The sequence below is a fragment of the Ochotona princeps genome, chromosome 22 (assembly GCF_030435755.1).
Source record: "Ochotona princeps isolate mOchPri1 chromosome 22, mOchPri1.hap1, whole genome shotgun sequence".
In the NCBI taxonomy this organism is placed as follows: Eukaryota; Metazoa; Chordata; class Mammalia; order Lagomorpha; family Ochotonidae; genus Ochotona; species Ochotona princeps.
The window spans coordinates 9,266,007-9,293,868 of NC_080853.1; the positions used below are offsets into that span (position 1 = coordinate 9,266,007).

The 27,862-nt window shown below is 52.7% G+C and overlaps 1 protein-coding gene across 1 annotated transcript in view; it reads right to left on the minus strand.

Annotated features, from left to right (window-relative positions):
- The window catches only part of EYA2 (EYA transcriptional coactivator and phosphatase 2), a 172,027-nt gene extending 168,044 nt beyond the window's left edge, over positions 1–3,983 (minus strand). Inside the window, exon 1 of the mRNA XM_058679727.1 lies at positions 3,935–3,983. The gene's annotated coding sequence lies outside the window, so the exon portion shown is untranslated. The remainder of the gene's footprint in view (positions 1–3,934) is intronic.
- Between the last annotated feature and the right edge of the window lie 23,879 nt (positions 3,984–27,862).

The following is a 27,862-nucleotide window of genomic DNA, read 5'->3' on the forward strand; positions in this document are numbered from 1 at the left end:
ACAGGTAGTTATGGTAAAAACCTTGAAGTTAAGGCTACCACAGTTTGCAAATAAAATGCAGGACATGAAGTTAAATTGGAATCTTACATGAACCACAGACACTTTGTTAGTGTGAGTGTGTCTGAGGTATTTGGGCATGTAGCGGTCGGGGAAAAAAATGCGCTCAAAGTGCAGAAAATATGCTCTGTTATTTTCTTGTTGTGAATTTCTTACCACCTATTGTGACATTGATATTCTAAAAATAATCTTATTTATCTAAAATTCAAGTTGAACTGGGTGTCCTGTTTTCAACCAGCAGTTCTATGTACAGGTGATTTGCAAACTTCTGAAACAGTGGAAATCCTGCTCCCAATCGCCATCTGCCCTAGGCTGTCTTCAACTTGTCACAGCTGCGGTTCATCCCCTTGGTGACGGGCAAGTGTCAGGAGGAACGAAATGGGTTTCCCACACAGACAGACCTGGGTTCAAAGTCCTCCTCCTGCACCTGCCAAATGTGTAATGCACACAAGTCATTGCTCTTTCTTCTGTCTCTCTCCCCATCTGAAGAAACGGTGGTGAATGCCTCCTGAGTGGGTGTCTGGCAGAGAGTACGCCACCCAGGCCTCAGGTCCTCTCTCTCCTGAGGTCATCCCGTATCACCTCATCCTTAGGTACCTGCAGAATCCAAGGAGGCAGTGAGTCCCAGAGATCACAGTGAGTGGCAGGAATGGGGTCTCTGCCCACATGTGGGCAGTACCGCTCCTTGTACATAAATATTTCTGGTCTAATCTTCACATTGCACTTCCTGCCGGAAATGTAGAGCACATTATATATATATATATATATATTATTATGTATATATATATTATTATGTATATATATTATATTATATATATATTATATTGAATATGCTTCTTCTCCTCCCCTCTCTCCCGGGGTGCACAGGCACTTCCAGAGGCCTGACATGCCGTGATGTCACCCCCATCATGACAGGCAGTGGGTCTGTTCTCATCCTTGTCTCACGACAGCATAATCGCCTGGAGCACTTCTCCGTGTCGGCACCTCCCCTGCTACTGAAAAGCCACGGGCAGCAGTCCTGTCAACAGCACCTCTCAGGGGGCCTCTAGAATCTGAAAGCAGTGTCCAGGGAGTGAGGAGGCCAGCAGCTCTCAGAACTGCGTCCCTCAGTGTGATCTGTTGACTCTGTGAATGGGGAATCAAACCGTGCAGTGAGTTCAAGGAGAGAAAGACCCTCTGCGGAGCTCTGCTTTTCTAGGGAGTTTTCCCACCTGGCCATTCACCCACAGGGCAGATGGATTTGCTTAGTCATGGGAGGAAGAGGACTTTATAGCAGCAAAGCCAGGTGGCGGGAAAGGATGGGGCTTAGGTGGAAGGTATGGCTTAGGGATCAGCATGGATCCTACCCCACCCTCAGGGGTCTCAGAGTCCCTCCCTTCCCCCACCCCTTGGCCAGAGAAAACCAAACAGTCAAGTTCGCACAGCCTGGATGGCCCCACACCCTGCTCTCGGGAGCCTAGACCTCACCCAGGGCTCCCCCGTGGGGTGAGAGTCTCTGGTCAACCACGGGCCTGAACAGAACCTAAACCATTTCTTTTCTTTGGAAGGCTTCTAGAAACAGGAAGAGAGGCTGTTTTCCAGGATCTGCCAAGAGTTAAGTCATTCCTCGCTGATACAAACAATTTCTCGGGTTACTCTTTGGGGCCCAGGAACGCTCGAGAATGGTGTTGGGTTTGAACTCTTCAACTCTGAACTGCAGTCCCTCGGGTCATCTGCGGTTCCCTCGCCCTGCCTTGGTTTTTCAGAGACATGGCCAGGCCACGGGGTGGGTGAATCAGAACCCAGCCATCCCTGGGGTAGGACTGCAGGCTGGACCTGCTGTAGGGTGCAGCCTGACTTGGGTGCCTCCCTCAAAGATCCAGAGACACCAGGGTGCCAGACGGACTGTACCTGGTACTTTCTAGGGAGCCATGTGCCACGCTGAGGCAGGCAGACAGAGGGCACAAGAGCCAGCATGCAGTGCTTAATGAACCTTTGCTTGGTACCACTGCCTGTTCTGAGCAGCATGGCATGGGCTGGCTCTGCACGGGGCAGATGGTGTTTCTCAAGATGGGTACACTCTCCCCCCACCCAGCATCGCATGCCATGTACCCTTCTCCCACCCAAGGCCCTGGGTCTATAGAACTGTCTGCTGCTGCTGTGACAGCGTAGTGGAACCTTCATAAAGACAAGAACCATGGGCCTGTGTGCTGGCTCATCCATGGCAGAAGCACAAGAGAGCACCGAGAGCTGGGAGTTGCCCCTGACCAACCTCTGGCCTTTGTAAGCTGTAGTGATGCTAATAGATGGTTCTTATATTAAATAATACAGTGCTCTTGAAAGAGTGCAACTAGCTCAGGGTCCATATCCTTAATATATATTGTTGTGGTAGGGTCGCTAATGTATGGTCTGAAATGTCACCATTTATATTCCTGAAGGTCATGTTGCACTTAGGATTTTACTGGCATTCTATTTAGGGGCTTGTGTCATGTTAAACTTGACTTATCCCACTATTATGCTACCTTTCTTACAGGTTTCTGTCGCCGCTCTGCAGCGACACTAAAATGACGAGGAATATTCTTGGAGGGCCGGGAAAAACTGGCAAAAGCGGCTGTGCTTTAAAACCTTTTCTCCGCTGCTCCTGTCCCCGTCTGTCTAAGCTTTCCTACCCGCTTCTTCGCCACGCTTTCTCCCGTTTTCCGCCACCCTTCTTCCCAATTCTTCCCGTTTCTGTATCCCCCCATTCCCCACGTAAGAGCCACCAGAATGTCACGAACCAAAAAGACCTTTATTGCCGAAAGCGAGCTGCTTAAATATAGTTCTTCCACCAATCACTTCTGTCCGTGGTCCACGGGGTGCTATCTGATAGGCCAGCAATCGCAGCCAGGGAGAATTAGCCTATCCTTGTGACTTCCTGCCTGCCCACTGGCGGGACAAGTCCCGCCTCCTGGCACTCGGCCAGCCGCCATCTTGAAGCCCCTCATCCGTGTGGGAACGGCCGCTCCCCACAGGTTTCTAAACTTTCATACCAAATTGCACTGAGTTCTTCATGAAGCATTTGGATTTTCCAATAATAAAGAAATGAGCCAGGGGCTGACAGCACAGATGAGGAGCCTCTAGGTGACGTAACCCAGGCCAGATCCCATTCCACCAGCACCTCTTCAAGGCCCTGCCTCCGGGGACCAGTGCCTTGGGGATTCAGTTCTCCACTCCTCAACTCCAGGTGCAAGTGCAAGCCACACAAACCACAGCTGCTCCTTCCTCTGAAGTCTTGCTCATAATCAGGGCCACACTTGCGTACGTGACCACCATTTCCTGTATACAGGGAAAAGAACCCCTGTCTGCTGGTCATGGGCTAGCCTTAGGTCATGTGCACAGCCTTGACTCAGGCCCTTTGGCAGGTGAGGGATGCTCTGATTGGCTTAGTCTGATCACCTGCCCACTCTGGAAGCTAGGGCAGGATCAGCCTAGCTAAACCACGTGGCCTGGCAGGGAGAGTGGGAAAGCTTTTCCCCCCAAGGAAAGACGTTCCTCCTACCCCTGCCCCCCACCCCTCTTAGCAGCAGAAAGGGGATCCCTGTGGAGAAGGCCGAGGCACCAGATGCTGCCAGAGGGGCTTACAGGAGCTCCTGCAAGGGATTCAGGCAAAACACAGAGGGAATCTCCAAGCATGGGAAACGTTTCCTGTATGTCACGCATGTGCACACACACACACACTCTCACTGGGTCCAAGTCCAAACCGTGTACCTGTTTTATGCCACCCTCCTGCCCCATCCCTGCAGGCAGTCCTGTGCGGGTCACCGCTGTAAGAAGCAAGCAAATACGGAACAGCTCACTTAACCAACATTCTTCACCTGGTTCTGAGACCCCTGAGTTAGCAGCCCGACCTGGGACTCACCTTTACAGGGACTCCCTGCGAAGATGCTGGGGCAGAACCCACTGCCAGACCTCTCCCAGCTTCTAGAAGCCATGGGTGCCCCTGGAGGCTGGTACCCTGCAGCCAGCTTCCAAACCAGCAAGGAGCAGTTGAGTCCCTCTCTTGCTGTCTCCCCCTGGGGTGCTCCCGCCATCCCTTTCTTCTAGATAGAAAGACCCTAGGCAGATCCTGGGCCCACCCATGTAATCCAGCATCATCCACCTAGGTCAACTCATTGCCCACCTCATACATTCCTTCTAGAATGCTAGCTCTCCCTGGCCACATTCGAAGGGTGGTATTATTCTTCCGACCACGGCATCCTTCCAGCAAGCATCTCTGCAGCCCCAAATCAATTTGTTTCAACTTAAAGTCTCATAACAGCAGCATTGCACATCCCAGTGTTTCCCTGATTCGACACCCCCAGCCACCCTCCGCCACCCCCCACCTATGCACGGTCTTACATCGCGACCACCACTTCTCTTGAAGGAGCCGCTGTGCACGGCACATAATAAAAACAATCACTGCTCTGCGAAATGTTTGTCTTCTGTGGGTGAGTGAGCATGTATGTGAACGGTGTCATGCTTGAATTTTTGATAATGAGTCATGGTGGAAAATGTTGGGAAGCTATGATTATAGAGTCTAGTGGCTGTAGGAGGGCTTGTAGGGGAGGGGTCAGATGTCTGGCTCCATTAATTACCAGTCGTGTGACCCTGAATAACTGGCTGAATCTTGCTGAGCTTCGGTGTCTTTGTCCACACAATGGGGGTGACCATCAGACCCCACTTCACAGGGCGTGTGGGGGAACAACACAGGCTAAGGGTTCAACTCCACGCTCACTGTGGGCAGTGTGGGTATGGCTAGCGGCCTCTGTTTTTCTCATCCTGATTATCTTTACGATGTCAAAGAGCAGAGGCTGCATGGGGAATTTTTTTTAAAGATCTATTCATTCACTTATTTGAAAGGCAGTTACATAGTGAGAAGAGACAGAGAGTGAGGTCTTCCATACACTGGTTCACTCCCCAAGTGGCCACGATGGCCAGAGCTGGGTCAGTTCAAAATCAGCAGGCAGGAGTTCCTCTGGGAACTCCCAGGTGGGTGCAGGGGCCCAAACACTTGTGCCATCATCTGCTGCCTTCCCAGGCACATTAGCAGGGAGCTGGATCTAGAGCAGAGCAGCAGGGATTCAAACCAGCACTCATCCTGGGTGCCAGTGTCACAGGAAGCTACCTTACCCACTCCACCACAGTGCCGGCTTCTGCATGGCAATGTTACCGACAGAAAGCAGAGCCTCCACTGCCAGATCTCACACCTCTATGTGAGCAGCAGCCCGGCAGTGCACAGGCACCAGGCAGGTGGAGGGTGACAGGTGTGTTGGGCGATGTGAAAGAACAGAACAGATAGCCAGCCAGTGGTGTGGGCAGCTAGGCAGGGAGGAAGAGTTGAGCTGGAATGTTTTCTTTCACTTTCTACGCAGCCTGCCTCCTCATTCCATCCCTTCCCTGTCACTCCTGCACACCTGCTTTCCCATGGTGCATCTGTGTTGCCAGGGACCGGAAGGAGGAGATACCTGATGATGGCGTGGAGGAAGCTCCATTTGGAGGGACCATGAACCCCAGACAACCTCACACACACTAAACTCTACCCCGTTTGTATAGGGGGTCGCCTTCTCTCTCTCCCTCTCACACAAGGATATGGGACGTGGGAGTAGTCCTTTGTCCTTTTAGCTTCTGGACTTTGCTCCACAGGCATCTCTCCGGCAGATGGGTGGCCGCCACTCCAGGCATGACTGTGAGTTCATTCACTCTCTCTTACATAAGTCCTCTTCACATTGTGCTGCCTGAGCCTTGGCATTGAACTCTTACCTCCAGGAGGGCAAGAACCTGAAGAAGGGTGAAGATGCATGGGCCCATCACCAAAGGACAGGCAAGATGGGTACTTAGGTCAGGAACATAGGAGACTACGGAGGCATTCGGTCAGCTGCCTGCCTGTCTGGGGAGTCGGGGCTTCAGGGTCAAGGGCTTAGGGATGAGGTGGGAACTCCAGTGACGTCACGGTCTGGTATGGGGCCAGAAGCAGGTCCCTGTCTCAGAAGGAGGGGTTGGCTCAACTGGAGCCAGGAACCACACAATTCAGGTTAGGGATGTGGCAAGAGCCAAGGTAGGGGAGGGGGCTGGGGGATTCCAGGCTCCAGACTGTGGGGGGAGGAGCAGCATCAAGTTGCTGTGGAGCTGGGAAAGGAGACCCTGGAAAACAAAACAGGGCTGGAGAAAGCTGGGGGAGCCCCCGAGGGAGGGAGGCATGGTGGGGCTTAGGGCTAGCCGTGGAAAACAGCTAGGGAGCTGCAGAGAGCGGGACCATCAAGCCTTCTAACCTGCCGGGCCCTTCAAGCACCCTAACTCCCTGAGCCCTCTGTCTGTCCTATCAGGCCCATTCCTCTGTGCTCCCTGCAGAATACAACTGTAAGCATGGGAGAAAAGCTTGCACCCCACACTAACTCACACCCCCAATTTGCCCACGGTACGAACCTGGCACGAGGCTCACCAAGGCAAATAATCTGCTGGGATCCCCTGCACTGCTCGGGGCAGAACCCGGCTTGCTCCAACCCTGACTTCTACTTTGCTACGTTGTACCGCTCGGAAGGCCATGACCAACTTCTCAATCTTGGCAGGGAGTAGAACTGGAGAAACTCCTTGTGAGCTTTCTTCTTTGAGAGAAAGAGACAGAAAGCAAGGTGGCTGCTAGCTTCTCTCTGATGGCTCACATACCAGTTGCCCACAAGCTGGACTGGGCCTGGTCAAAGCTAGGACTAAAGGGACTCAATCCAACTCTCTAGGGTTGGTAACTTGAGGCATCAGCTGCTGCCTACCAGGTCTGCAGTAACAAAAAGTTGGAACTGGCAGCCCGCCACTCAGCTACGCTCAGCCAAACACCTGTCCGCAGGACATACATTTTTATGTAGTATTCTTTTCCTCTCTTTGTCTCCCCCGGACTTTATATTGGGGACAGTTTCTTGTGGTCTAAATGAATGTTTTATGATGGCTTCCTTCAGGCTAAATTACCCATAGTGAAAAGGCTAGACCAAAGGACATGACCATTGAAGATTTTTGATAGTCACTTGATTGAAATATTCTATCCTTTTATATTTCCAGGAGCAATTGACAAAGTTCGTGGAAAATGAGATAAAAAGAGCACATTCATTTTGGTGCCAAAACAAAAAGGAAACCCAGGCATTTTTTTTTTTCCTAAGCTGCATTTTCTGTGATCTCATTGAAGAGCCGCCAGAGGAGTCCCCCACATCTGCAGACTCCTGCCAGCACCATGTGGGGTCCTTTGAAGTCTTCCCCACTCATGCCTTGGGAATATATTTCCAGGTTTTTATTCCAAGTTCTGGCACTGCGTGAGCTAAGAATTCAAAGCCAACAGAGGCATGAATAACATACATAAATGAGAGCAGGACGTATTTGTGACAGTGTGAGTAGCCCCCCATGAGATGGGCAGAGGGGTGCCCAGGAGAACGCCCACTGGAGGACATTAGCAGGAGCCAAAAAGAGGCAAAAGCCCCCTCCCACTGTTAGCAATCCCCTCGATGGGGCAAGGGGGTGGCACCTTCAGGGAATATACGAATGAGGAGGCCTTTGAGTGGGCTTCAGCGTGCCAGAGGCTTTCTGCGGACTCCACAGGTCTCTACTTGTCCACATGGAGTTCCCTCACACCTGTTCATCACGGCGTCTCCAGCCTCTCAGGCTTGCAGTGCAACATGGGAAGGTGAGTGTACCGGGCGTTGGAGCACGGGGGTGGAGTCACGGTGCCAGAGACAGACTCCACGCTGAGTCCTCCTAGCTCATTCATTCCTGTCTCACCTCCTGTTCACCTCCCCTGATCCCCATCTCCGGTAACTAGTAGATTTCCAAAAGGAAACAAACAAATCACATGGCTGATTCTATTCTTTGTGTGATTATCCCTGGAAGATATCCACCCTCTCATTTAAAAAGAGAGACAGGGAGAGAGACAAGTTTAGAGACTCAATTTCCTCCAGCAACAAATAGCTGCGTCTCGCTGTGCCCTGGCAGACGAGCTCCCCACATGCAGTTGGTGAGAGAGGATGGGGTGAGAGAATCTGATTTCTTGATGTTTGCTGGAGTCACACAATGAAATCATTGAAGTCCTGGGGCTAGAACTCTTGTCACACCGCCTTCTACGCCACAGCACTGCCTGGCAGAAGGAAACAGAGATGGCAGTTGTGGGGGTCGCAGGGGCACTGAAGCCAAACGGCAAGGAAGCAACGTGGTCGCATCAGACCTTAGTGCTGCTTGCCTGGGCAGAGATAAGGCTGCAAATTTGACGTTCTGCAGCCAGGTCCCCAGAGGTTGGGGAGAAAAGTCAGGAAATGAGCTCCATTGGCTGTCTTTATCATTCTGAACCCTATCCCCCCATTCCCTCCCCCTCCTCAAAATCCAGTCCCGTTTTTCTTTCTTCTGACCTGGAGGTTGAAATTTCTCTCAGCATCATAAAAACTGAGGGTTGTAAAATCCATATTGTAACTTTAAGAGCCACATCTGTTTTAATCATTTTGCCCCCTGTTTTAAGAACACGACGGGATTTTAATGGCGGCCATAAAATGGAAAAGTTGAAGGAAATTATCGCAGATTTGTAAAGCTATAACGCAGGTTCCTGGGCTCATGTGAACAGTCAGATTACAAAGAAGTACCCCAATTGCTTTTATTGCAGGCAGATCTCTGGTTTAAGCATTTCTCAGTTTAATCTATTGAGAAGGATTAGCATTTTATTCACTTCGGTGCTCATAATAGCCATGGTACCCATTCCCACCATAAGCCAGACTGGCGGAATCACAAATGTCAGAAAGGTGGAGAAATGGCATGAGGTGAAAAATATCGGGTCTGGCAAAGTAGACAGAGCTGGTTTTGATCCTGGATCTAGCCTGTTCCATCCAATATGTGCCTGCAGGTAAAGTCCTGATTTCTTTAAATGCCGCCTTCCTTGTTTTAATAAGAGGATATGGAGGACTCCTTTATGCAGTGAGATTATACAAGGAAATCACCTGGCATGGTGCCAGGCAAACAGTAGGCGCTTACTGAATCTGGCTCTGTGGCCTTGAAGGACGCTCCCTGCAAACACCTGCAACTCTGCCTGAGCCTCTTCTTCCAGGAAGTAGAGGAGGGACAGGAAGTAGAGGAGGGACAGGAAATGATCCCTGGATCTTCTAGCAGTTTCTCAGTTGCCAATCCAAGTGGAGCATCTCAGATCCGAAGATATCAAATCTCACAAAATTGAAACACCTCTGCACATAATGTCACAAGTGGAAAATTCTGTACTTTGCTTCTTGAACAAAACGAGTAAAAATAGTGTACAAACTTACTTATAGACCATACATATAAGGTGTATTTGAAGCATGAGTGAATCTCATGTTCAGACCTGGTTTCCTCCCCAAGATATCTCAATTTGTGTTTGCAGATGTTACTTCCCCAAATATTAGGAATCTGGAACATCCTGTTTCTACCATTTTGGAGGAGGGACGCTCAGCCTGCACCTCCCTGTTGACCTGGCACTCTTGTCCCTGAGATCATGAAGACTTGCTGCTGGTTGCAAGTGCCTGTGGCTCGCACTGCCCACCCCTGCGCACTGCCCAGCAGCCAGCAGCCAGTGAGCATCAGGAATAAGTTCCCTCGCCCCTCGGGCACAGCAGCGCTGAAGTGTGTGCCCTGCGCACAGGCTCTGGCCCAGAGTCTGAGAGGTGAGGCAGCCTGTGGTCCCGCACCGTGGCTGCTGGCTTGGTAACACCGTCCGTCCGCATTAGCTGTCTCTCTGCCTTTGCTTCTCCTTGGACCAGCGCTTCCCCCGGTGTAGATAGGAAGGTAGCGAGCCAAGAGAAACCTAGACTTGTCACCACCTGCGCTGCAGCCCTAAGGCCAACTGCCCAATCCCAACTCCCTCCTGCGCAGACACAACTGCTGGAGTTGTACCTGCTAGAAGTACCCGACATGCCCGCACTCCCAAGATCAGCACACCCACTCCCAACATGCACCATAACACTTCCGAGATTTCTGAAAAAGGGTGGGACCACAATATTTTTTTTTTTTTTGTCTAAACCAGTTATCCCATTGCCAAAAGGTTAAACGATGGCCCAGGTGTGATAACTCATTTGGCTAATTCAGCCCCTTACAAGTGCCAAGATCCCAAAGAGGTGCTGGTTCATGTCTGGGCTGCCCCACTTCCCAGCCAGCTTCCTGCTTGTGGCCTGGAAAAGCAGTCAAGGACGGCCCAGAGCCTCAGGATCCTGCAATTGCATGGGAGACTCGGAAGAAGCTCCTGGCTTCAGATTGGCTTTGTATTGATATAGCTCTGGCTATTGTGGCTATTTGGGGAATGAACCAGCAGATGTAAGATCCATCTCTCCCTTCTGTAAATCTGCCTTTCCATTAAATTAAACACATTTTTAAAAAAAAGATTAAATGGCTTAAACCTGGGCTCCGGTTCTGAGCCAATACTAGTGGTAGGCAGAGCTAGTGCTGGGCGGAGCTGCTGGTGGGTGGGGCTATGGTGGGCGGAGCTAGTGGTGGGCGGAGCTAGTGGTGAGTGGTTGCTTTTGCACCTGGCGGTGCTTTTTCATCTTGTGTTGAAACAGTGACTTGTTGGCTTCAAGGCTCCTTGTCACTTTCTGTGCCAGTTCCTCTTTGGGATTCCTGGGAAGGCATCCGCAAAACAAAATCAAAGCTGTACGATCTGCAGTTAAGGACTTAAATCTCACCCTTGATAGTCATGGGGGTGGACTCAAAGGGCAAGCCATAAGACAAACACCAGACAGCCATATGGCCACCTCCCAGGCCCTGGGCCCTCTCCACTCCTGGCCTAATCAATAACTAAACCTAGCTGGAGAGAATGAGGGCAGGATCCATTAAGAAGTACAAACTGCTTGTATTTACGTCGTTTTTATGGGACTAGGAAATAAAATGGCGATTTTATAAAACAAAGGGAAAAAATGGACAAGAGAAGAACAGAAAATTGTCCGCCTCTTCATTGTTGCTATTGTTTGTAGAGACCTGGAAGATGGGTGGGGAGGAACCACAGGCCACGTGTGGTTCCGGCAAGACAGACTCCGGGGCCTGAGGCTTGGATTCCAGCTCAGCCTTGTCACCTGCAGGCCTGGACATGCGTTCATCTCCTCATGGCGGAACAGTCACGCTGTCTTGATGGGCCCCAGCACAGTGCCTGGTGCAGGAAGCTGTGCTGCTGTTGGTCCCAAGGCTTCTCTGGGCAGCCGCAAATAAGTAATGGAAGGACCAGAGCTGCTGGTCCTTGGCAAGGGGGCAGTGGGGACCTCACTTCTAGTCCTTCCTTGTCCCTGAGGGGGCTCTGGGTTCTCAGAGCTTGTTTTCCCAGAGTTGAAAGGTTTTCTCGAAGGAGAAGTGCTGGGGCTTGGCGGAGGCGGGGATGTGCTGGTTGACCAGAGCCCGGCCTCAGAGGAGCTGCCCCAAGTCATTCCACAGGTGAGTAAACCTAACAAGCCAGCCTGGACAGGCTGCCCCAGGCTCCTGACACACGGGCGGGGGGTGGGCAGCGGTACAGAGGGGTGGGGACAGCGGTAGAAACTACGACCTTTAGCTGGAGGCCGCTGAATCGTCCCCTCTTCACTGTCTGGGTGGTACCTTCTGGGAAGGCAAGGTGACCGTCTCCAAGGCCTCTTCCAGGCATTTTGAAGCCTGGGGCCAAAGGACAAGGTGTTTCCGTGCTGTATCAGGGCACCTGCCAACTCTCATGGAAACGGAATGAAAAGGTGAGTTTATGTTGGCGCAACAGATGGTGAGATCCTCGCAAGGGTTTGTTCATAGTCCTTATTTTCTGCAAACTTGAGGCGGGCCCTCTATATATTTCTACTTATGTTCACAGTTAATTTCTTTCCAGAAGTAAATTGTAAAACATTTTCAGAGATGTATTTACTTCTATGAAAGAAAAACACAACTGATGCAAACTGTTTGGGCATAAATTAAAAAAAAAATCTCGGGCAGGCATTGTGGCACCGTGGCTTCAGCTGTCAGTGAGCGCCTCCACATGCCTTACCAGGATGCACGGGCTCAAGTCCACCTCCACTTCCACTCCAGCTTCCTGGAAGGTAGCAGGTGATGGTCTGGAAACTCAGGTTCCTGCCACTCCCATGTTACGTAAGGATGGAGCTCCAGGCTCCTGGCTTCTGTCTGGCCCAGCTCTGGCTGTTGCAGTTATTTGGGGAGTGAAACAGCTGATACATCCCCTCTCTGTGTCACTATTTCAAATAAGTAAATAAATAAATAATAAATTAACCATAAAATACTGTGAGTTTAAAATGTACCTGCTTTGCAGCACGTTTTTTTCTAACTATAATGTTCTGGGGCAAATGATTATTTAAAGTTTATGAAAATATATACATGCGGGCACATATTTCCTTCACTCCAGCTCCAGTAGAGCACTGTTGGATCCTGTCTTTAAAAGTTTAGATTGTTGGGCAAGTATCGTGGCAGAGTAGGCAGGCTAAGCCTCCATCTTTTGTGCCAGCATCCCACATGGGCACTGGTTCTAGTCCCAGCTGCTCTGTTTCTGGTCCAGCTCCCTGCTTATAGCTTGGGAAAGCAGTGGAGGACGGCTCAAGTCCTTGGCACCTTGCACCCACATGGGAGACCCTGAGGAGGCTCTGGGCCTTGGATCAGCTCAACTTCAGCCATTGCAACCATTTGGGGGAGTGAACCAGCAGATGGAAGAGTCTCTTCTCTCTCTAATTCTGCCTTTCAAATAAAACTAGATCTTTGAAAAAAAAATGTGGATTGTTCTGTGATGTTGATTTTGGCTATAAAGTATGGTTCTAAAATGTGAGTTATCTTGATCACTGAGGAGTTTTTTGGGGGAGTGGTGAGGGGGACCTCCTCTTAAGCTTTGTGACAAAGTGCCTCACTCACACCCTGCTTCCAGCCCTGAGTGAGCCACTTGATAAGGCATTTTACCCAGCATATGCCCTGAGGACCCTGTGCCCTGAGGACCCTGTGCTGCAGGAACTCCCACCAGGCATAAAGATGTGTGGTTGGGGTGCCCACTGCAGCAGCTGTACTGATGCTGGAGTCCTTTGGTCTGGGGTGCCCACTACAGCTGGCAGCAGACCAGTGCTGGGACAGGTGCTCGCATGCCTGGTGGCCCTTCCAGCTCCAGAACATGCTACGGCTGTGCTAAAAGATGACGGTTTTGAGTATTCCAGCACTGAAAACCATCGAAGAAACTTTGAGAGAGAAAAAAAAAAAACCTAATAATATCCACCACCAAGCCAGTATTTCTATTTGCACTGTTCAAACTGTGTGCATGTTGGCTCAATTTCACAATATTTTTTTGCATCATTATAGATAAGAAAAGGGGTAGCATAAAACAAAAAAAGAAAAAATACAAAAAAAACAACAAAAAATAAAAAACCAATAACAAAAATAGAACAAAAAGAAGAAAAAAGAAAAGAAAAGGGGTAGCGACCCAGGGAATTCAGTAGTTTTCCTAGGAACACACAGCAGAGGCGTGAGAAAGTTCTTTTCACATGCAGGCCATCTAACCACACAATTCAAGTTGAGCCCTAAGTTAAACTGCTCATGATTGGGCGTGGGAATCTGTACTTGGGCATGTGAATGTAAAGTAGAAAAAAAAATATGAAGGAAAAACATAAAACTTATGCCTGGTTATCCTCGAGGGAGTCAATGAATGGTAGGGCACTCTAGCTTTTAATCTGACTTAATTTGATGAACTGTGAATTCCCCTGTAGTCGGTATGTTTTACTCCGACCACAATAAAACAAACAAAACTTACTGGGTCCGTGTGGTGCATCAGGGCCTTGGATACCCAAGGTCAGGGAGCTATGGCAACAGCTCGTGAGAGGGAACCATGCTATAGACAAGAAAACATGCTGTGCAGTTGGCCTGACCCAGCGGTGGAGTCCCAATCCAGAGTCACCCCAGAACACGTGGCTCCCCGCCCTGGGAAGGGAATGCCTGCAACGTTGCTGGCCATGCCCAGGCATGGGGCCTCCAGGTTACCTAACCGCTACCCTAAAGGAACCATCACCCTCTGCAAGTAGGGGGCACTGCGAAGTGACTTCCCCGGGGACCTGGCCAAGGCTGGACTCTGTTGTGCTGCCCAAAAACCATCTTCTCGGCGACCCCTCCCATCAGGCGCCAAGCTTGCCCAGGGAGCAGCCACGCACAATGCAGGGAGGATGGGGGGAGCCCTAGTCCTGCTTCCCGGTCCCTGGAGAAGCTTCGATGCCTGCTGCCGCGGGCGCCACCATCTGTGCCGCGCAGGTGTGCCCGGACCCCCGCCCAGCATGGGGGCTGCGAATACTGGGCTGCTGGTGGCCCCCCACGGGCCCAGCGGGCAGCTGCCATCTGTGAGCGGCCCCATTCAAGCGCTGCCAAGGTCTAATTGATGAGAAATGGCCCTGAGCAGGTGCGAACCTGTCTCCGGAGGCGGCAGGGCAGAGAAGGGTGGGGCCCCTGGGAAGGGCGGCGGCTTTGGCGGGGAGCGCAGCTGTCGAGGGGTCATTACCCTGACGGCGGCCTCCTCCCTCCCAGCTGGGGTGGGTGCGGAGAGCGCTGGCCATGGCGTAGGGGCGGAAGGCCCCAAGCCCTGGATTGCACTGTAGGGCCTCCTGCGTCCCGGAGCCTGCGTGTAGCCCCGGCGACTTTGGTCATTGCAGGACCCCGTAGCTAGCTAGAGGCTAGACACGGAGGACTGTCTCCTCTCTGCAGATGGAAGGTTCTCCCGCTTTATGTCTGTAACTCTGTTTTTCAAAGTAAATAAATAAAATTGTACAAATCAATCCATAAAATGGGGGAGTGTGCCTGTTACTATGGGACAGGTGGAAGAACCTGCAATAATGCTTGCGTGTGGTGCTTGATTTTGTGTGTGTGTTTGGAAACGCGGTTTCTAGCAGACTCAGAGCTCTGCCATGCTGCTGCAGTAACTGCCTGTTTGGCTCATGATGGCAGCGTTGGCAGGTGGAAGGCACCATGAGGTCCCTGAAACTTGGCCCTTCCAGGGTGGGGCAGGCTGCACTGCAGATGCAAGATAAACTTTATCTTCTCTCTTTCTTGAAACAACTGGCAGTTCAGGGTTGCGTGTGTTCAAAGCTGGCCGACCCAAGGAATGTCACCTCCCGTGGGGCAGGCCTGGCATTCTGTCCCTTTTGCTTCTCCAGGGTCTGACCCTGAGTTCACCTAGGTTGTTGTGAAAGGAATGATGCCATTCTGCTCCGGTCCTGGGCCCAACTGGAGCACCAAGCCAGTCTGAGCAACCGCCCGGATGGGGAGGGCAGCAGGGCAGGACGACGCTGGAGATCTGGGGAGGCGATGACGCTGGTGATCAGGCCAAGAGCAGCCTCACGATGAGGGAGACTGAGAGAACAGCTCCCACAGCAGCTGCTGCCAGGGCTGGTGCCAGGGAGCAGACCAGCCGAGCCTCATCAGGCCCCTTCCCCTTCCTCCAGAGCCTGAGTGTCCATGTTGAGTATTACAGCGAGGCAGCACCTGTGCCACATCAAGACAACCAAAGGAAAGCTCCACTGATCCAGGTCCAGGTTCCTGGCCCCCACGTCTCCTCTCCTCTGCTGGCCTCAGGGTCACATCATTCCCACCACTCCACCTCTGCCCTCTGCTCTTCCTGCCCCGCCTCCTCTCCTCCACCTCCTCCCCACCCACCCCTTCTGCCCCCAGTGACCACCCCTGTCACCTGGCGCAGGTTCCTGGAGCAGGTTCCTGGCCCTTTCTGTCCCTGCATTTTCTCAAGTGTGAGATGGGGGGGATGACCGCCTCTCCTTCCTTGCAGAGTTGAGATGGGGACTTGACGCCCAGGGCTTTGCTACAGCCTGCCACAAGGTAGAGAACAACCCGGTGAGGCCCGGTGTCTGCGGTGGGCTGTCGGGCGTAGAATGGAAGTGGCATCGAACCGCAGGTGCCGTCAGCAGCCTTGTTTAGGATGAGGCTGCCTTGCTGGAAAACCAGGTCTTCTGCAGACGGGCGGGCCGTGAGTGGGATGGGACTCAATGCTTTGTGGATATGGACGTCATCCCGTTGCTGGGAGCACGAAGGACATTTGGGTGACAGCAGAACCTGGCTGTCAGGCGTCCATCAGCTTTGACCCTGAGGGGATGGGGGAGGGGAAGGGAAGGCACTCAAACCCCTGCACAGCCTCCAGTGCCACAGGGGGCTCACTCCTGGGTTCCTTAAACCACAAAACCCCCAGACTGCCCTCCAGAGAAGGCCCAGAGAATAGAAAGCGTCTCCCCAGGAGATAATACCGCCAAGTTCAACCCCAGAAGCTATGAACTAGAGCTTCCCAGGAGCATGGCTCTCGGCCAACACCACTGGGGTAAACCTCCCCTGCTCCTCCCAGATGTGAGGGGAGTGGGACTGGGCCTGAATGCAGTGACCAGAGTCTCCTAAGAGAGGCTGGAAGAGATGGGAGAGGACCTTGTGCAGAAAGGCAGGGGAAGGAAACTCCCCCATTCGCTGGTTCACACCGCTAGCTGGGGCTGGGCCGCATATGAGCCAGGGAAACCCATCTGGGTCTCCCAGGTGGCTGACGGACCCACCAGCTGATCTGTCATCTGCTGCCTTGTAGGCTGGGCATGAGCAGCAAGCAGTGCTGGGACTTGAACCCAGACATTCTGATGGAGGATGTGGGAGTTCCAAGGGTATCTTAGCAACTATGCCAAACACCCACCCCAACACCTATTCATTTTGTGCCTAAGTTTGTATTAATAACATTGTCTTCTTAAAAAGGACACCCCAGATAGTGTCAGCTTCAGGGCCCAGGCCGGGTTCCCTGTGTCACAGTCTCCGGGGACCGTGAGCGCTCCCTCCCCACGACCCTGCCCCGGGAGGAGCCTCCCCCCTATCCTGGGGCAGGAACGCTAAGTGCACTCACAGGAAGATGCATAATTGATGAGATCCCATGCCTGGCAGGGCGGAGGAGGCCAATCAATAATTAAATGCACACCCAATCAATTTCCTTGTGGGGTCATTTAATTAAGTGGCAGGCCAGAGGGACCCTAGAGTTGGGGTCTGGGCTGATTTGAGGTATCAACAAAAGAGGAAACAGCTCTGACATCGGTGTTTTCTAAAATCTACCCACTTTCCTCCTCTCTTCTGCCCATCTCTTCTGTTGGTTCACTCTCTAAATGCCCACAGCCACCAGAGCTGGGCCAGGCTAGAGGCAGGAGCTGGGAACTCCACCTGGGTCTCCCCTGTGGATGGCAGGAACCCAGCACCTTGAGCTGTCACACACACACACCGCTAACCTCCCATTGCCAAGCCTCTGGGTTACACTGAGGATGGTTTACCAAGCAGCTTCTCAGAGGTGAAACTGACAAGGTCAGGTGCACAAATACTGTAAATATTAGAAGAGATGCATTGGAAATGACAGGCATAACCAAACCAGAAAATCCTCTTTTCTAACAAGATACATGAAGTATCTGTTTTTTTGTCTCCGGCCCAAAGATATACCCAGCTGTCTGGCATGTGCAAGCCAGCTCAGCCTGCATAGCTTCCATCTGTTTCCTGGGGTCAGGCCTCTTTGGTGAACTCAGACGTTTGCAGCTTAGGCTGTGGGCTGGTGAGAGGCTTCTGGAAGGAAGGAGAGGTGGGGGCTGGGGTTCACTGTGTCTACATCATCCCCCAGAGCCACATTTTATGGGTGTGCGTGGACATCCAGCTTGTGGAGCTAATGCTGGCTGCATTCGTTCAGTCACGTGATGACTGGCCCAGAAGACACCGTCAGCCCAGCCAGCTCCTTGTTGGTTTTGCCCCAGCACATGCCAACCTGACTTCCAGCCGCCGCACCTGCTGCCCCGACCCCTGCCTCTGTGCCTCTGAGTTGAGCCCTGCCATGCCTGGAACAGGAAGAGAGCAACAATAACTTAGTGTACTCTTCTTCAACTAATGAGAGGACACTGGGGAGGAAATACTCCAGCACCTTCACTCCCCAGGAAGGGTAACTCCAGCCCTGTGGGCTGTGCTGGCTCCAGACTGCCCCATGGGGTTAAGGTCCAGCTGCCCTCAGGGCAACCTGCTCCATGCCACCCTCCTCTGCGGAGGTGGGGTGGGGGATGGTCTGAACCTCTCTAATACACTTCCTGCTCATCATCTGGAGGTGTGCCTCTGGGGACACCCAAGGAAAGACATCAACCATCATTTGCCACGGCCAACCTTGGGTCTGCCCATGGCTCTACTATCCAGAAGTGGGTGTCTTCTGGCTGGGGTGGGCAGACCACAAGCAAGAATCCCATTAGCTCAACAAGAAAATGATCCATTCGTGCTAATGCCATGAGGGCAGTGGAAGACTGCAGACCCAGCAAGTGCCCAAAAAGAAGCCTCCCCGTGTGAAGCCCACACAAAGGAAGGCAGCCGAGAGGCAGGTGCAGGGATCAGCCATGATGACATGTTTTGTCGTGGGCCCCAGCCATGCCTGCAGCTGGCTCTATTTGCCCGGTTATAGTGCCTCATTTGGGAGCCCCCAAAATGCCTTCATACGGTAAGTCAGTTTGAGGTCTTAGGCTTTTGTCACTTGCTACCCAAAGAGGAGTCATGCTGATGACACTAGATGATTTCCAAACTTCCCCCAGCCCCCCATGACATTCTGCAATACACTCCCCCCCCCAAAAAAAACCCCAAAAACTCAACAGTCAAGAATTTCCTGTGCTCTGGGGCTTCTGGCCAGGCCACTGTCCACCTGTGATCATTCCAGTCACTCCTTCCCCTTGTCTGCCCTCCTGCCACACCCCAGGGAAGGGCTGGGGATTGGGGGTGCTGTGGGATGGCAGCCTTGGTCACCAGAAACCTGTTAGGGGAAGATGGTGGTGGGGGGTGGGCATGTATGGTCCGGGAGGAGGAGGAGCTTCCTCGGCATTGAGGACAGTGAGTGCCTAGATGCTGAGGCAGGCATGGTGTCCAAGGAACTCAGAGTGGCTGGAGGAGACAGGATACTGAATGGGCGGGGCAGCATTACGTCAGACAGGAAACAGGTGGGGTGGGGGTAGGGAAGGGGCTGGGCAGACTGGGTTCTGTGGACCTTCCCAGTGGGGCAGGCATGTGGTTACAAGGTTATTAGCGTGCTGTTCCCTTGTTTTGGATCACATGCTCATGCACCCTAACTTCTCTCAGCCCCCGATCTGTCACCCACAGCCGCACATGATTTCATCACCCTTGCCTGAGCCCATGAACACTAAGGGGTTCACCTACACTCCCTGGGACACACACTCAGGCACACAAACCCAAGCACAGCTGCAAACACACACATGTGTGCACACATGGGTCGGGTTCCTTTGTTACACACATGCGCATGCTCCCAGGAGTTGGTTCAGGCATACACATGTGTGTTCACTCAGTTTGTCTCACACTGCACACACACATATGTGCACACACATGCAATCACACACATGTATTCTCACACACAGGCACAGTCTCTCATACACATGTTCATACACACACACAGAGTCACAAATAACCATATTCTCTTCCCCTCACAACATCCCCCAGCCCTGTTTGTGTCATTAGGACTCATCTCTAGCAGGGCCAGGATGGACACTGGAGAGGCGCGCTGCCGGACACTGCTGCAGGGAGGCCGGACTGAGCCGCGGATTAAGCTCGGGGAGGAGCCCTTGGGGCAATGATGGAAAGCCGGGCTCCAATGTGTGGGATTACTGGGATCAGAGGGATCAGCTCGCTGCTCTCACTGAGCCACTCCACCCCAACAGGTTCTCGGGAGACTGACAGCCACAGCCGGCCGGGCTCCTGCTGCAGCCTGGGGCCCAGGCGTGGGAGGAGGCGTGGCTTCTGGCCAGCTCTGGCTCCTCAGTAGGGTGACCAGTGCTCTCCCCTCCCCGCCCTGATTCAGGTTCACCCGGAACCAGTGATTGGGGCCTTACTTGCAGACAGGATCTTTGCACATGGCACTTTTGAAGGATCTTGGATGACCCTGAACTAGTGATTGATAGAAGGGGAGGGACACAGACGAAGCAGGCTGGAATGGGTGGGGAGGGGGTAGTAAGAGCTGCAGGGAAGAGGAGGGAAGGGGTCTCCACTGCCCCTGGAGCTAGGGTGGCCCCGCTGGAGCCTTGGCTTCACACGCTGTGCTGCAAGACCCTAACTCCTGTTGTTTGAAGCCACCAGGTTTCCCATCATTCCCTGGAGCTGCCCTAGTAAACAAATACAGATTCCAATTACCTGTGAATGTGGGCAAATCACTGGTTCTGCTGGCCCTTGATTTACTCATCTGTAAAATGGGATGCTCTTAGACCTTGATTTGCCCAGCCAGCATGTGTTGGGGTGGCAAAGTGTTTAGCTCTGGGCTTCCTGCAGGAAGCCAGCCAGACATGTACCTGGGAAGCCGACACCTGGGGAGATGGAGACCGACAAGAAACACGGAAGTAGGTGAGGTACCCAGAGCGTCAGCCACAGGTGGCATTGCAGCAAGAGAGGGAGGCCAAAGGCATTCTAGGCAATGCAAGTGCCTGATGTGTGCCAGGATCAGCAGTGAGGATGGAACAGAAGGAGCGAAGAGGAAAGCGGGTAGTGGCTGTTTCTACATCCTCTCCTAGGGCTCCGCTTCATCTGGCTGACGAGGCCAGACGTGAGACACTCACAGCCATCACAGGGCGGTCTGAAGTGTGGCTTCCCTTGGTGGTGGGGGAGGGGTACAGGTGGAGCCACCTGCGTGTTTTCCACACCGGCCTCAGTCCCTCTCACAGCCCAGCCATGCCTGAGCTCGCTGAGTACTTTCCTCGGGGCTCAGGCATCAAGGCTGCTCGTGAGCCCCCTTGTTCTCTCGGGTTCAGAGTGTACTGCTGGGGCTCGTGTAAAGACCCCAACTCAGCACCTCCACCCACTCCCCAGGGATCCAGGGCCCGCCCCCTGTGAGCTCCAGCTGTCTCCTCTGTTCCTGGGGAAATCACCAAACTAGATTGAAGCCCATGTCTGGGGTTCTCCCTGCAGTACCATCTCCAGCTGCTGCTCCTCCACACTCCTAGCCCCAGGGTGTGAGGGCAGACAGCACAGCAGCTCTTGCAGCCTCTGCAGCCAAGTAGACCAGACCTGACATAATGCATTACCATGGTAACCCCAGCCCCTCACCTACTGCTGACTCTAGAGGCAACGTGGTGAGATGGGGCCTGGGGTATCGGGACTGGAGGGAGAAGCCTCATCTCTGCCAAGGACACCAGCCTCAGGTACCTTGGGGGCCGGAGGTGTGGTGCTGTGTCTCCAGCTCTACTTGCAAGGCCTGCTTGAGTTTTGGCTGCTCTGCTTCCCATTCAGCTTCCTGATGATGCGCCTGGGAAAACAAGGGAAGATGGTCCAAGTGCTGGGACCGCTGCCACACACACATGGAAGACCCAGGTGGAGTTTCTGGTTCCCAGCTTCAGTCCGATTCAGCCCTGGCTGTTGAAGGCATTTGGAGAGTGGACCAGCAGGTGGAAGATCTGTGTGTGTCTGTGTGTGTGTGTGTGTGAGACTCTGCCTTCCAAATTAATAAGTCAAATAAATAAACAAATAAATAAATTCCCCACTTGTTCAGGGTCAGGCTCTGCTGCGAGAGCTGGAGACACAACAGCAAGTTAGCCACAGTGTCCCTGGGGTGCACACAGACGAACACAGAGGGCAGGGCGGGGGCTGGGTCACCTTGGGGAGAGGGGAGGGGAGTGGGGAGGAGGTGGCAGTCAGAGACCAGAGGGTCGGGACAGCAGCTGGGAGGCCAGCGTCTGAGCCAAGTGAGCAAGGTCCACAAGCAAAGGGCTCTCTGGGTGCTGAGACCGCCAGTGCCAAGGCCTGGGGCAGGGCTGCGCTTGCCGGGCTGAGCGCAACCTGTGGGGGGTGGCTCAGGTGTTCCCAAGGAAAGCTGTATTTATGGAGGGAATTCTTCCTGCCGTAACTGCGCACTTGCTCTCCACCTGTGACTTTTACTGCATTCCTGACACACTCCTGTCTCCTCACCCCACCCCGCTCCCACCAGCTCCCTCTCGGGGGGCACTCTGGGGTTGCCTCCACGCCTCCAGCTCAGCTTGTCCCTGTGGGAGTCACCCCCAGGGCTCACATTAACGCTGGGCTGGCATCTCTTTTGGTTGGGCAAATGAACTCACAGGCAGGACCCCAGATCAAATCCGGGATGGAGCCGAGTCTGGAGGGCGCCAGGGTGCCCTCACCTACTCCCCCTCATAGAGAACCTAGGGGGCAAAGGCCACTCTCAGGGTTCCCCACCCGCCACGTGCCTCCCCCCCGCCCTTGGGTCTGCCTCCCTGCTTTAGGTCACCAGGACACTGAGACAGGGGCCATCTGGAACCCATTAAGATGGCATGTGTCCCACACGGGGATGTTTTGACTGGGCCCTGGGATGGGATTCCGTGTACATTAACCGTGTTTATTTTCCAATAAAGCCTCTTAAGTCAGGAATGGCTGCCCAGCCCCTTTAGAAGGGGAGGTAAGGTGGGGAGACTGTGCCTCTGACCCAGGGATCTCAAGTCTCCCAGTGTGGACGCTGGAAGTTTCCAGATGTGGTGTAGGCATGGTCAGCTCCCAGGGTTCTCACATCAAAAACCCTGTCCATGTAAAAAGAAATGCAATTTTCCTGGTTTTCTTATAATAGTGCCTGTATTCTAGCAGCAGGTGACATGCAATGTGTTGTCGGGAGTGACCCGCCCACTCATTCATCCCACCAGCACTGGGGTAGGGATGGGTGGTTGGCTCGGGCACAGCTCTGGAGGGTCATGATTCTGATTATGGACAGGAAGCCATGGAGGGGCTCGGGAGAAGAGAAGAACACGGCTGACTTCCATCTTGAAAAGATTGCTGCAGCGGCTGGCATTGAATGTGCCAGGGGAGCCACTGCCTGGACACATGGGCATCCCCTGTCAGGGAGCCTGGTTCAGTTCCCACCTCCACTTCTGAATCCAGCTTCCTGTCAGTGTGCACTCGAAGAGGCCACAGATGGGGCCTGGTGCGATGGCTCAACAGGCTATTCCTCCACCTCCAAGCACCAGGATCCCAACTGAGCACCAGTTCTTGTTGTGGCTCTTCACTTCCTATCCAGCTCCCTGCTTGTGACCTGGGAAAGCAGTGGAGGATGGCTCAAAGCTTTGGGACCCTGTGCCTGCATGGGAGATCCGTAAGAAGCTCCTGGCTCCTGGCTTCAGATCAACTCAGCTCTGGCCGTTGTAGCCATTTGGGGAGTGAACCGGCAGATGGAAGATTTTTGTCTCTCCTTCTTTCTGTAAATCTGACCTGCCTTTATAAATAAATCTTGAGAAAAAAAGAGGCAGCAGATGATGGCTCAAGACCTTGGGTCTCTACCACCCACATGAGAGACCTGGCTGAAGTTTGCAGCTCTAGGCCTTTGCTGGCCCAGCCCTGACCACTGCTAGGGTATGAACCTGCAGGTGAGTGCGATGTCTGTCTGTCTCGTCCATTCTCTGCCTTTCTGACTTTCAAATGACAAATAAAACAAATAGAAAATTTTAAAAATTATCCCAGCAACCCAGTGCTTATGGGCTTTGGGAGCCATGGAGTGAAAGCCGGGATTAGAAAGAACAGTTAGGAGGCCTTCATCATGGCCCAAAGAGGGGACAACGATAGTGCAGAGTTGGGTGGCCGGAGTGGGAGTGATGACAAGTGGGCAGGGGTCTGAATGGTACCTGGCACTGAGGGAGCTGTGCCCAGGGCATAGCAGAGGCCTTGAAGAGATAGCAAGACACCAGAAGACAAGTGGCACTAGGATGGGTGAGTGGTCCAAGCAGCTTGCACCTGTCAGCCTGAGGGGGAGCAGCTGCCAGTTACTTGTGAGGCCAGGAGCAGGGCTCCAACAGAGCTGTGTTTGCAGGTGCCCTGACCACTGGGGAGCCCCGTGACAATGGGGCCAATGACAAAGCTACAAGAAGGTGGAATTTGAACTCCATTAAGTTCAAGATCTATAAATCTCAACATGGCCTTACAGGTGTATTTGTCAAAGCAGGAAGAGAAAAAAAGAAAACATGTACAGGCTGGTGTTGTGGTGCAGTGAGTTAAGCCGCCTGCAACATGGGCATTCCAAATAAGCATGGGTTCAGGTCCCAGCTGAGCCCTGGGAGAGCGACCTGCAGCAAGCGAGAATGTGAGGGCCGAGAGAGCTGGCACAAGGACTCTACACAGACCTCAGCAGCAAGGGCAGCCCTGAGTGGTGTGGCAAGCACCACAGGAAGTTGTCAACACTGACTAAACTCCCAGTGTACACTATCCTCCACGGTGGGCACTTTTGCTGACCATGTATTTTTCTTGAATTATTCTGGGTGCAGGGTTTGCTGCTTTATTTTCGTTAAGCATTTTCCTGTGATCTCCAACCCACAGGCCAGGTTAGTAAATAACTGGGAAAGCCACATCCAGTCTTTTTTGAAAATCTCATGCAAGCTCAGTGGTCTCACACAAGATCCTGAGGTCTGGGGTAGCTTGAGTCACGCAAGGTCATTCTTAGCAATGCATAGTCCCTATTCAGTGGGATGTGTTGTTCTCACTTGGTCCCTTCATGCCTTGATGGGATTACAGGTGCTCTGGCTGGGGCCTGAATTCTGCAGGTACACCACATAGCCATCAGTTAACTCTCAGAGTGGACCAGGCTACACAGGTCTACAAGTTATTAGCTGTGCAAACCTAACAACTTCTGTCTATGAGATGAAGACAAATAGCTCCTCCGGGGAGTTAAAGGAGCAGAATCAGAGCCTGGTATGGACTCTGTTGATTGGACTTGAATGTCCACCAAGGCGCTGGTGTTACAGGCTGGGTCCCCAGGTGGCGCTGTCGGGAACAGGTGCAATCTGAGGCTGGGGAATTTCTATTCCTGCCAAGGGCCATTTGGATATTTATAGCATCAGTTGCAGGTCACACAAAATGATCAACTTAGACATTTGCCTACTACTCCTTTACTGAACTTACTGCAATTGCTGTAGCAGGGCCACACCAAATGACCCCGCCTCCCTGCTCCCGGGCCTTATTTGGCTGTTATCTGTGGAAGGTGGCTCCCAAGAGTGGGCTGTCCTAAAGTCTGTGCTTGCTGCACTCCATCTCCCTCTGCTTCTGGGCTCGCCTTATGGTGAGCTCCACATCCACCCTCAGCCATTCACTGCAGTTTTCTCTCACCAGAGCCTGTGCCGAACCACTTGGACCTTGAACCTGCAGTTCTGTGAACAAGATGAACCACTCTACTTCAAAGTGGTGCCTCAGATCCTGAAAGCCAACTGCTGTGCTACGGGCCCAGTAAGTGGCAGGTATCACTAGCCAATTTCCCCGCTCCCCCTTTCCCTTTCTCGCTTCTCTGTGCCACTGGCAGTGGGCTGCCCACGCAGGAATTCAGAGCTGTGGGGAAGGGGTGGGATGAGGGGGTGTGTAGGGAAGAGGGCGGGGCACGATGCTGTGCCCAGTTCAACAGAAGGTTCCGTGCAGGTTTGCAGCATTGCCCTGTTTGTAAGAAACATGGGCATTGAGTCCTGTCCGTCCCAGAATTGAGCCCAAAAGCATCTGGCCTCGTGAACCAAGGATGCATGGTGAAAGGGCAGGAGCAACGGAGGGTCGTCCTGAGTGCCCAGCACCCAGAGAGCAGGAAGGGAGGTGTGGCTCCTGCTTTGCTGGCCTCTCAGGTCTTCTGTTGCCTGTCCACCCCTGCAGCTGGTTTGCCCACCCCGTGGCCTCTCTCTGACCTTGCCCACCGATCCCTTACTTCTTCTGGTGGACCAAGGTCTTCAGCCAAGCCAGCTTCCAGGTCCTGATGCCGTCACACCCATGAGACGAGCCAGGGGACACAGGCTCTCCAAGGAGTTGTCCTGTGTCCTAAGTTGAACAGAAGGCAGGCGCAGAACAAGACCCGAGTTTCCTTTCCCCTGGGCTCATGCCGTCTACCCTTCCCTGGCCTGAGTTTCTGCCTGGGCTGATGAACCAGTGTGGGGTCTAGGCATGCAGCTGTCCATTCAGGACAAGCGCACAATGCCTGAGGAACACCTGACAGTGTCCTGGCTGGAGGCCAGGGGTGCCCTCATCACCTGCTGGGGGGCAACCAGGATGCCGCTAACCATCGCAGCTTTCTTAGCCACAAAGAATCAGGCGGCCCCCAAACCATGGGTTGAGAAGTAGTGGGTCAGAGCCACCACAGCACTGACCTTGGCATCTGTCTCAGAACCAGTTCTCTTACTATGAACTGGCAGTGAGACCCCAGAAGAGGACATGGGTGGAGCTGGAGGATTTAACTGTCCAGGCCGAGGAAGAGCCAAAGCTGGTGGCCGGTGGGAAGTGAGTGGCTCTGCAGAGTGGGAAGGGGGTCACCTGCAGGTTGCTGTTCTCTCCGGGTCTGCACCTGCAGGCATCCTTCCCCTGCCCCAAACTCCAGCAAGGGTCCTGCCTTTCAAAGCCTAGAGAAGCAGCACCCTCTGTCTAATAGGATTCTGAACTCCCACCCTGCTCCCTGTCATCAGTGTGGGAGAAGTCTAGTGTTAATTTAAAAAGAGAAACTGCATTACCTGTACTGCACGCAGCACTGAGCTTCCATTTTAATTTGGCTTCATTATCTCTTTCTCTTATTAAGAATGGTAAATCTGTTTTGTGTTTTCATTATTCCATTAGCTCGAGGAAGCTCATCAGGAGTGTGGAGAGGTGCCAACATAAATAGCACAATTTCCATACAAGTGATGCAATAATTGACTTAAATTGCTCTTCAGCGGGGGCCGCGGCTCACAATTAGAGAGAGCAGTGTGATTTGAAAACGAGTTACAATTGATTGGATTTCAGAGGAAACCAGGTTTGGAATGTGTTAATTGCATTCTGCCTAAACACCAGGCCTAAATGAGGCAGCCAGAGATTTAAGGAAATAACAAAATCTGCTCTGGAAACAGCCCCAAATTGCTTAACAGGATAGGAGAGATCTGATTAAGACGTGGGGCTAATGGCCTGCCTGGGTTTCCGGGGTGACGGACTGAACCAATTGGCCTGGCAATTCCTCGAGAGCAAGCGATGACCACTGGTCATCCTGCTCCTCAGCCGGGCTGCGCTCTCACGCCACCAAGGGTCCGTTGACAAACCTGTGGGCGTTGACTTCAGAGGCATCCAGGGGCATTAGTCCCCTCCGCTGGCACTGCATGGTAGCAGGCCACCATCACACAGCCTGGACGGCAGGTGCCAACTGCTTGCGGTCTCCTGGATTTTTTTGCTTGCCCCGATGCTGTCTTCTTATAGAACACTCAGAGACTCCTAGAAGCGCCAGTGTTCAACAGGGTCCCACCTTTTCTCAGGTCCTGACAGGGACTCCCATCCGTTCCAAGGAGGGACAAGTCCTCACCATGACTTGTAAAGATCCTCTGTGACCTGATCTACAAACCGGTTCCTCCCTCACCAGGGATGCCCACTGTCCTTCGTGGTCAGCTCGGCTTTCTGTTCTCATCTATTGGCTGTTTTCATCTTTCACTGCTGCCACCCGAAGCCACTTAGGGTCCCTGCTGGTTCCAAGCTGTGCCAGTCACCATACATTTCCTTTCTTCCTCTCAGCTGCACAGATAAAGTGGGAACAGGAAGACTTACATCCAACAAGCCAAGTACAAACTTCCTGGGCACAGGTGATTGGTCCAAAGTGAACAAAAGTTTTCCCTAGGAGCTTGGAATGTGACAATGATGTTGGTTCCCATCTCACTGCATTTTTTTTTTTCCTATCTCCCCTTTGTTTAATCTCCTTTTCCTTTGCTGAGATTTATTTATTTTTATTGGAAAGGCAGATCAGATTTACAAAGAGAAAAGGATCTTCCACCCATTGGTTCACTCCCCAAATGACCACAATGGCCTGAGCTGAACTGATCCAAAGCCAGGAGCCAGGAGCTTCTTTCAGGGCATGGACACCCTG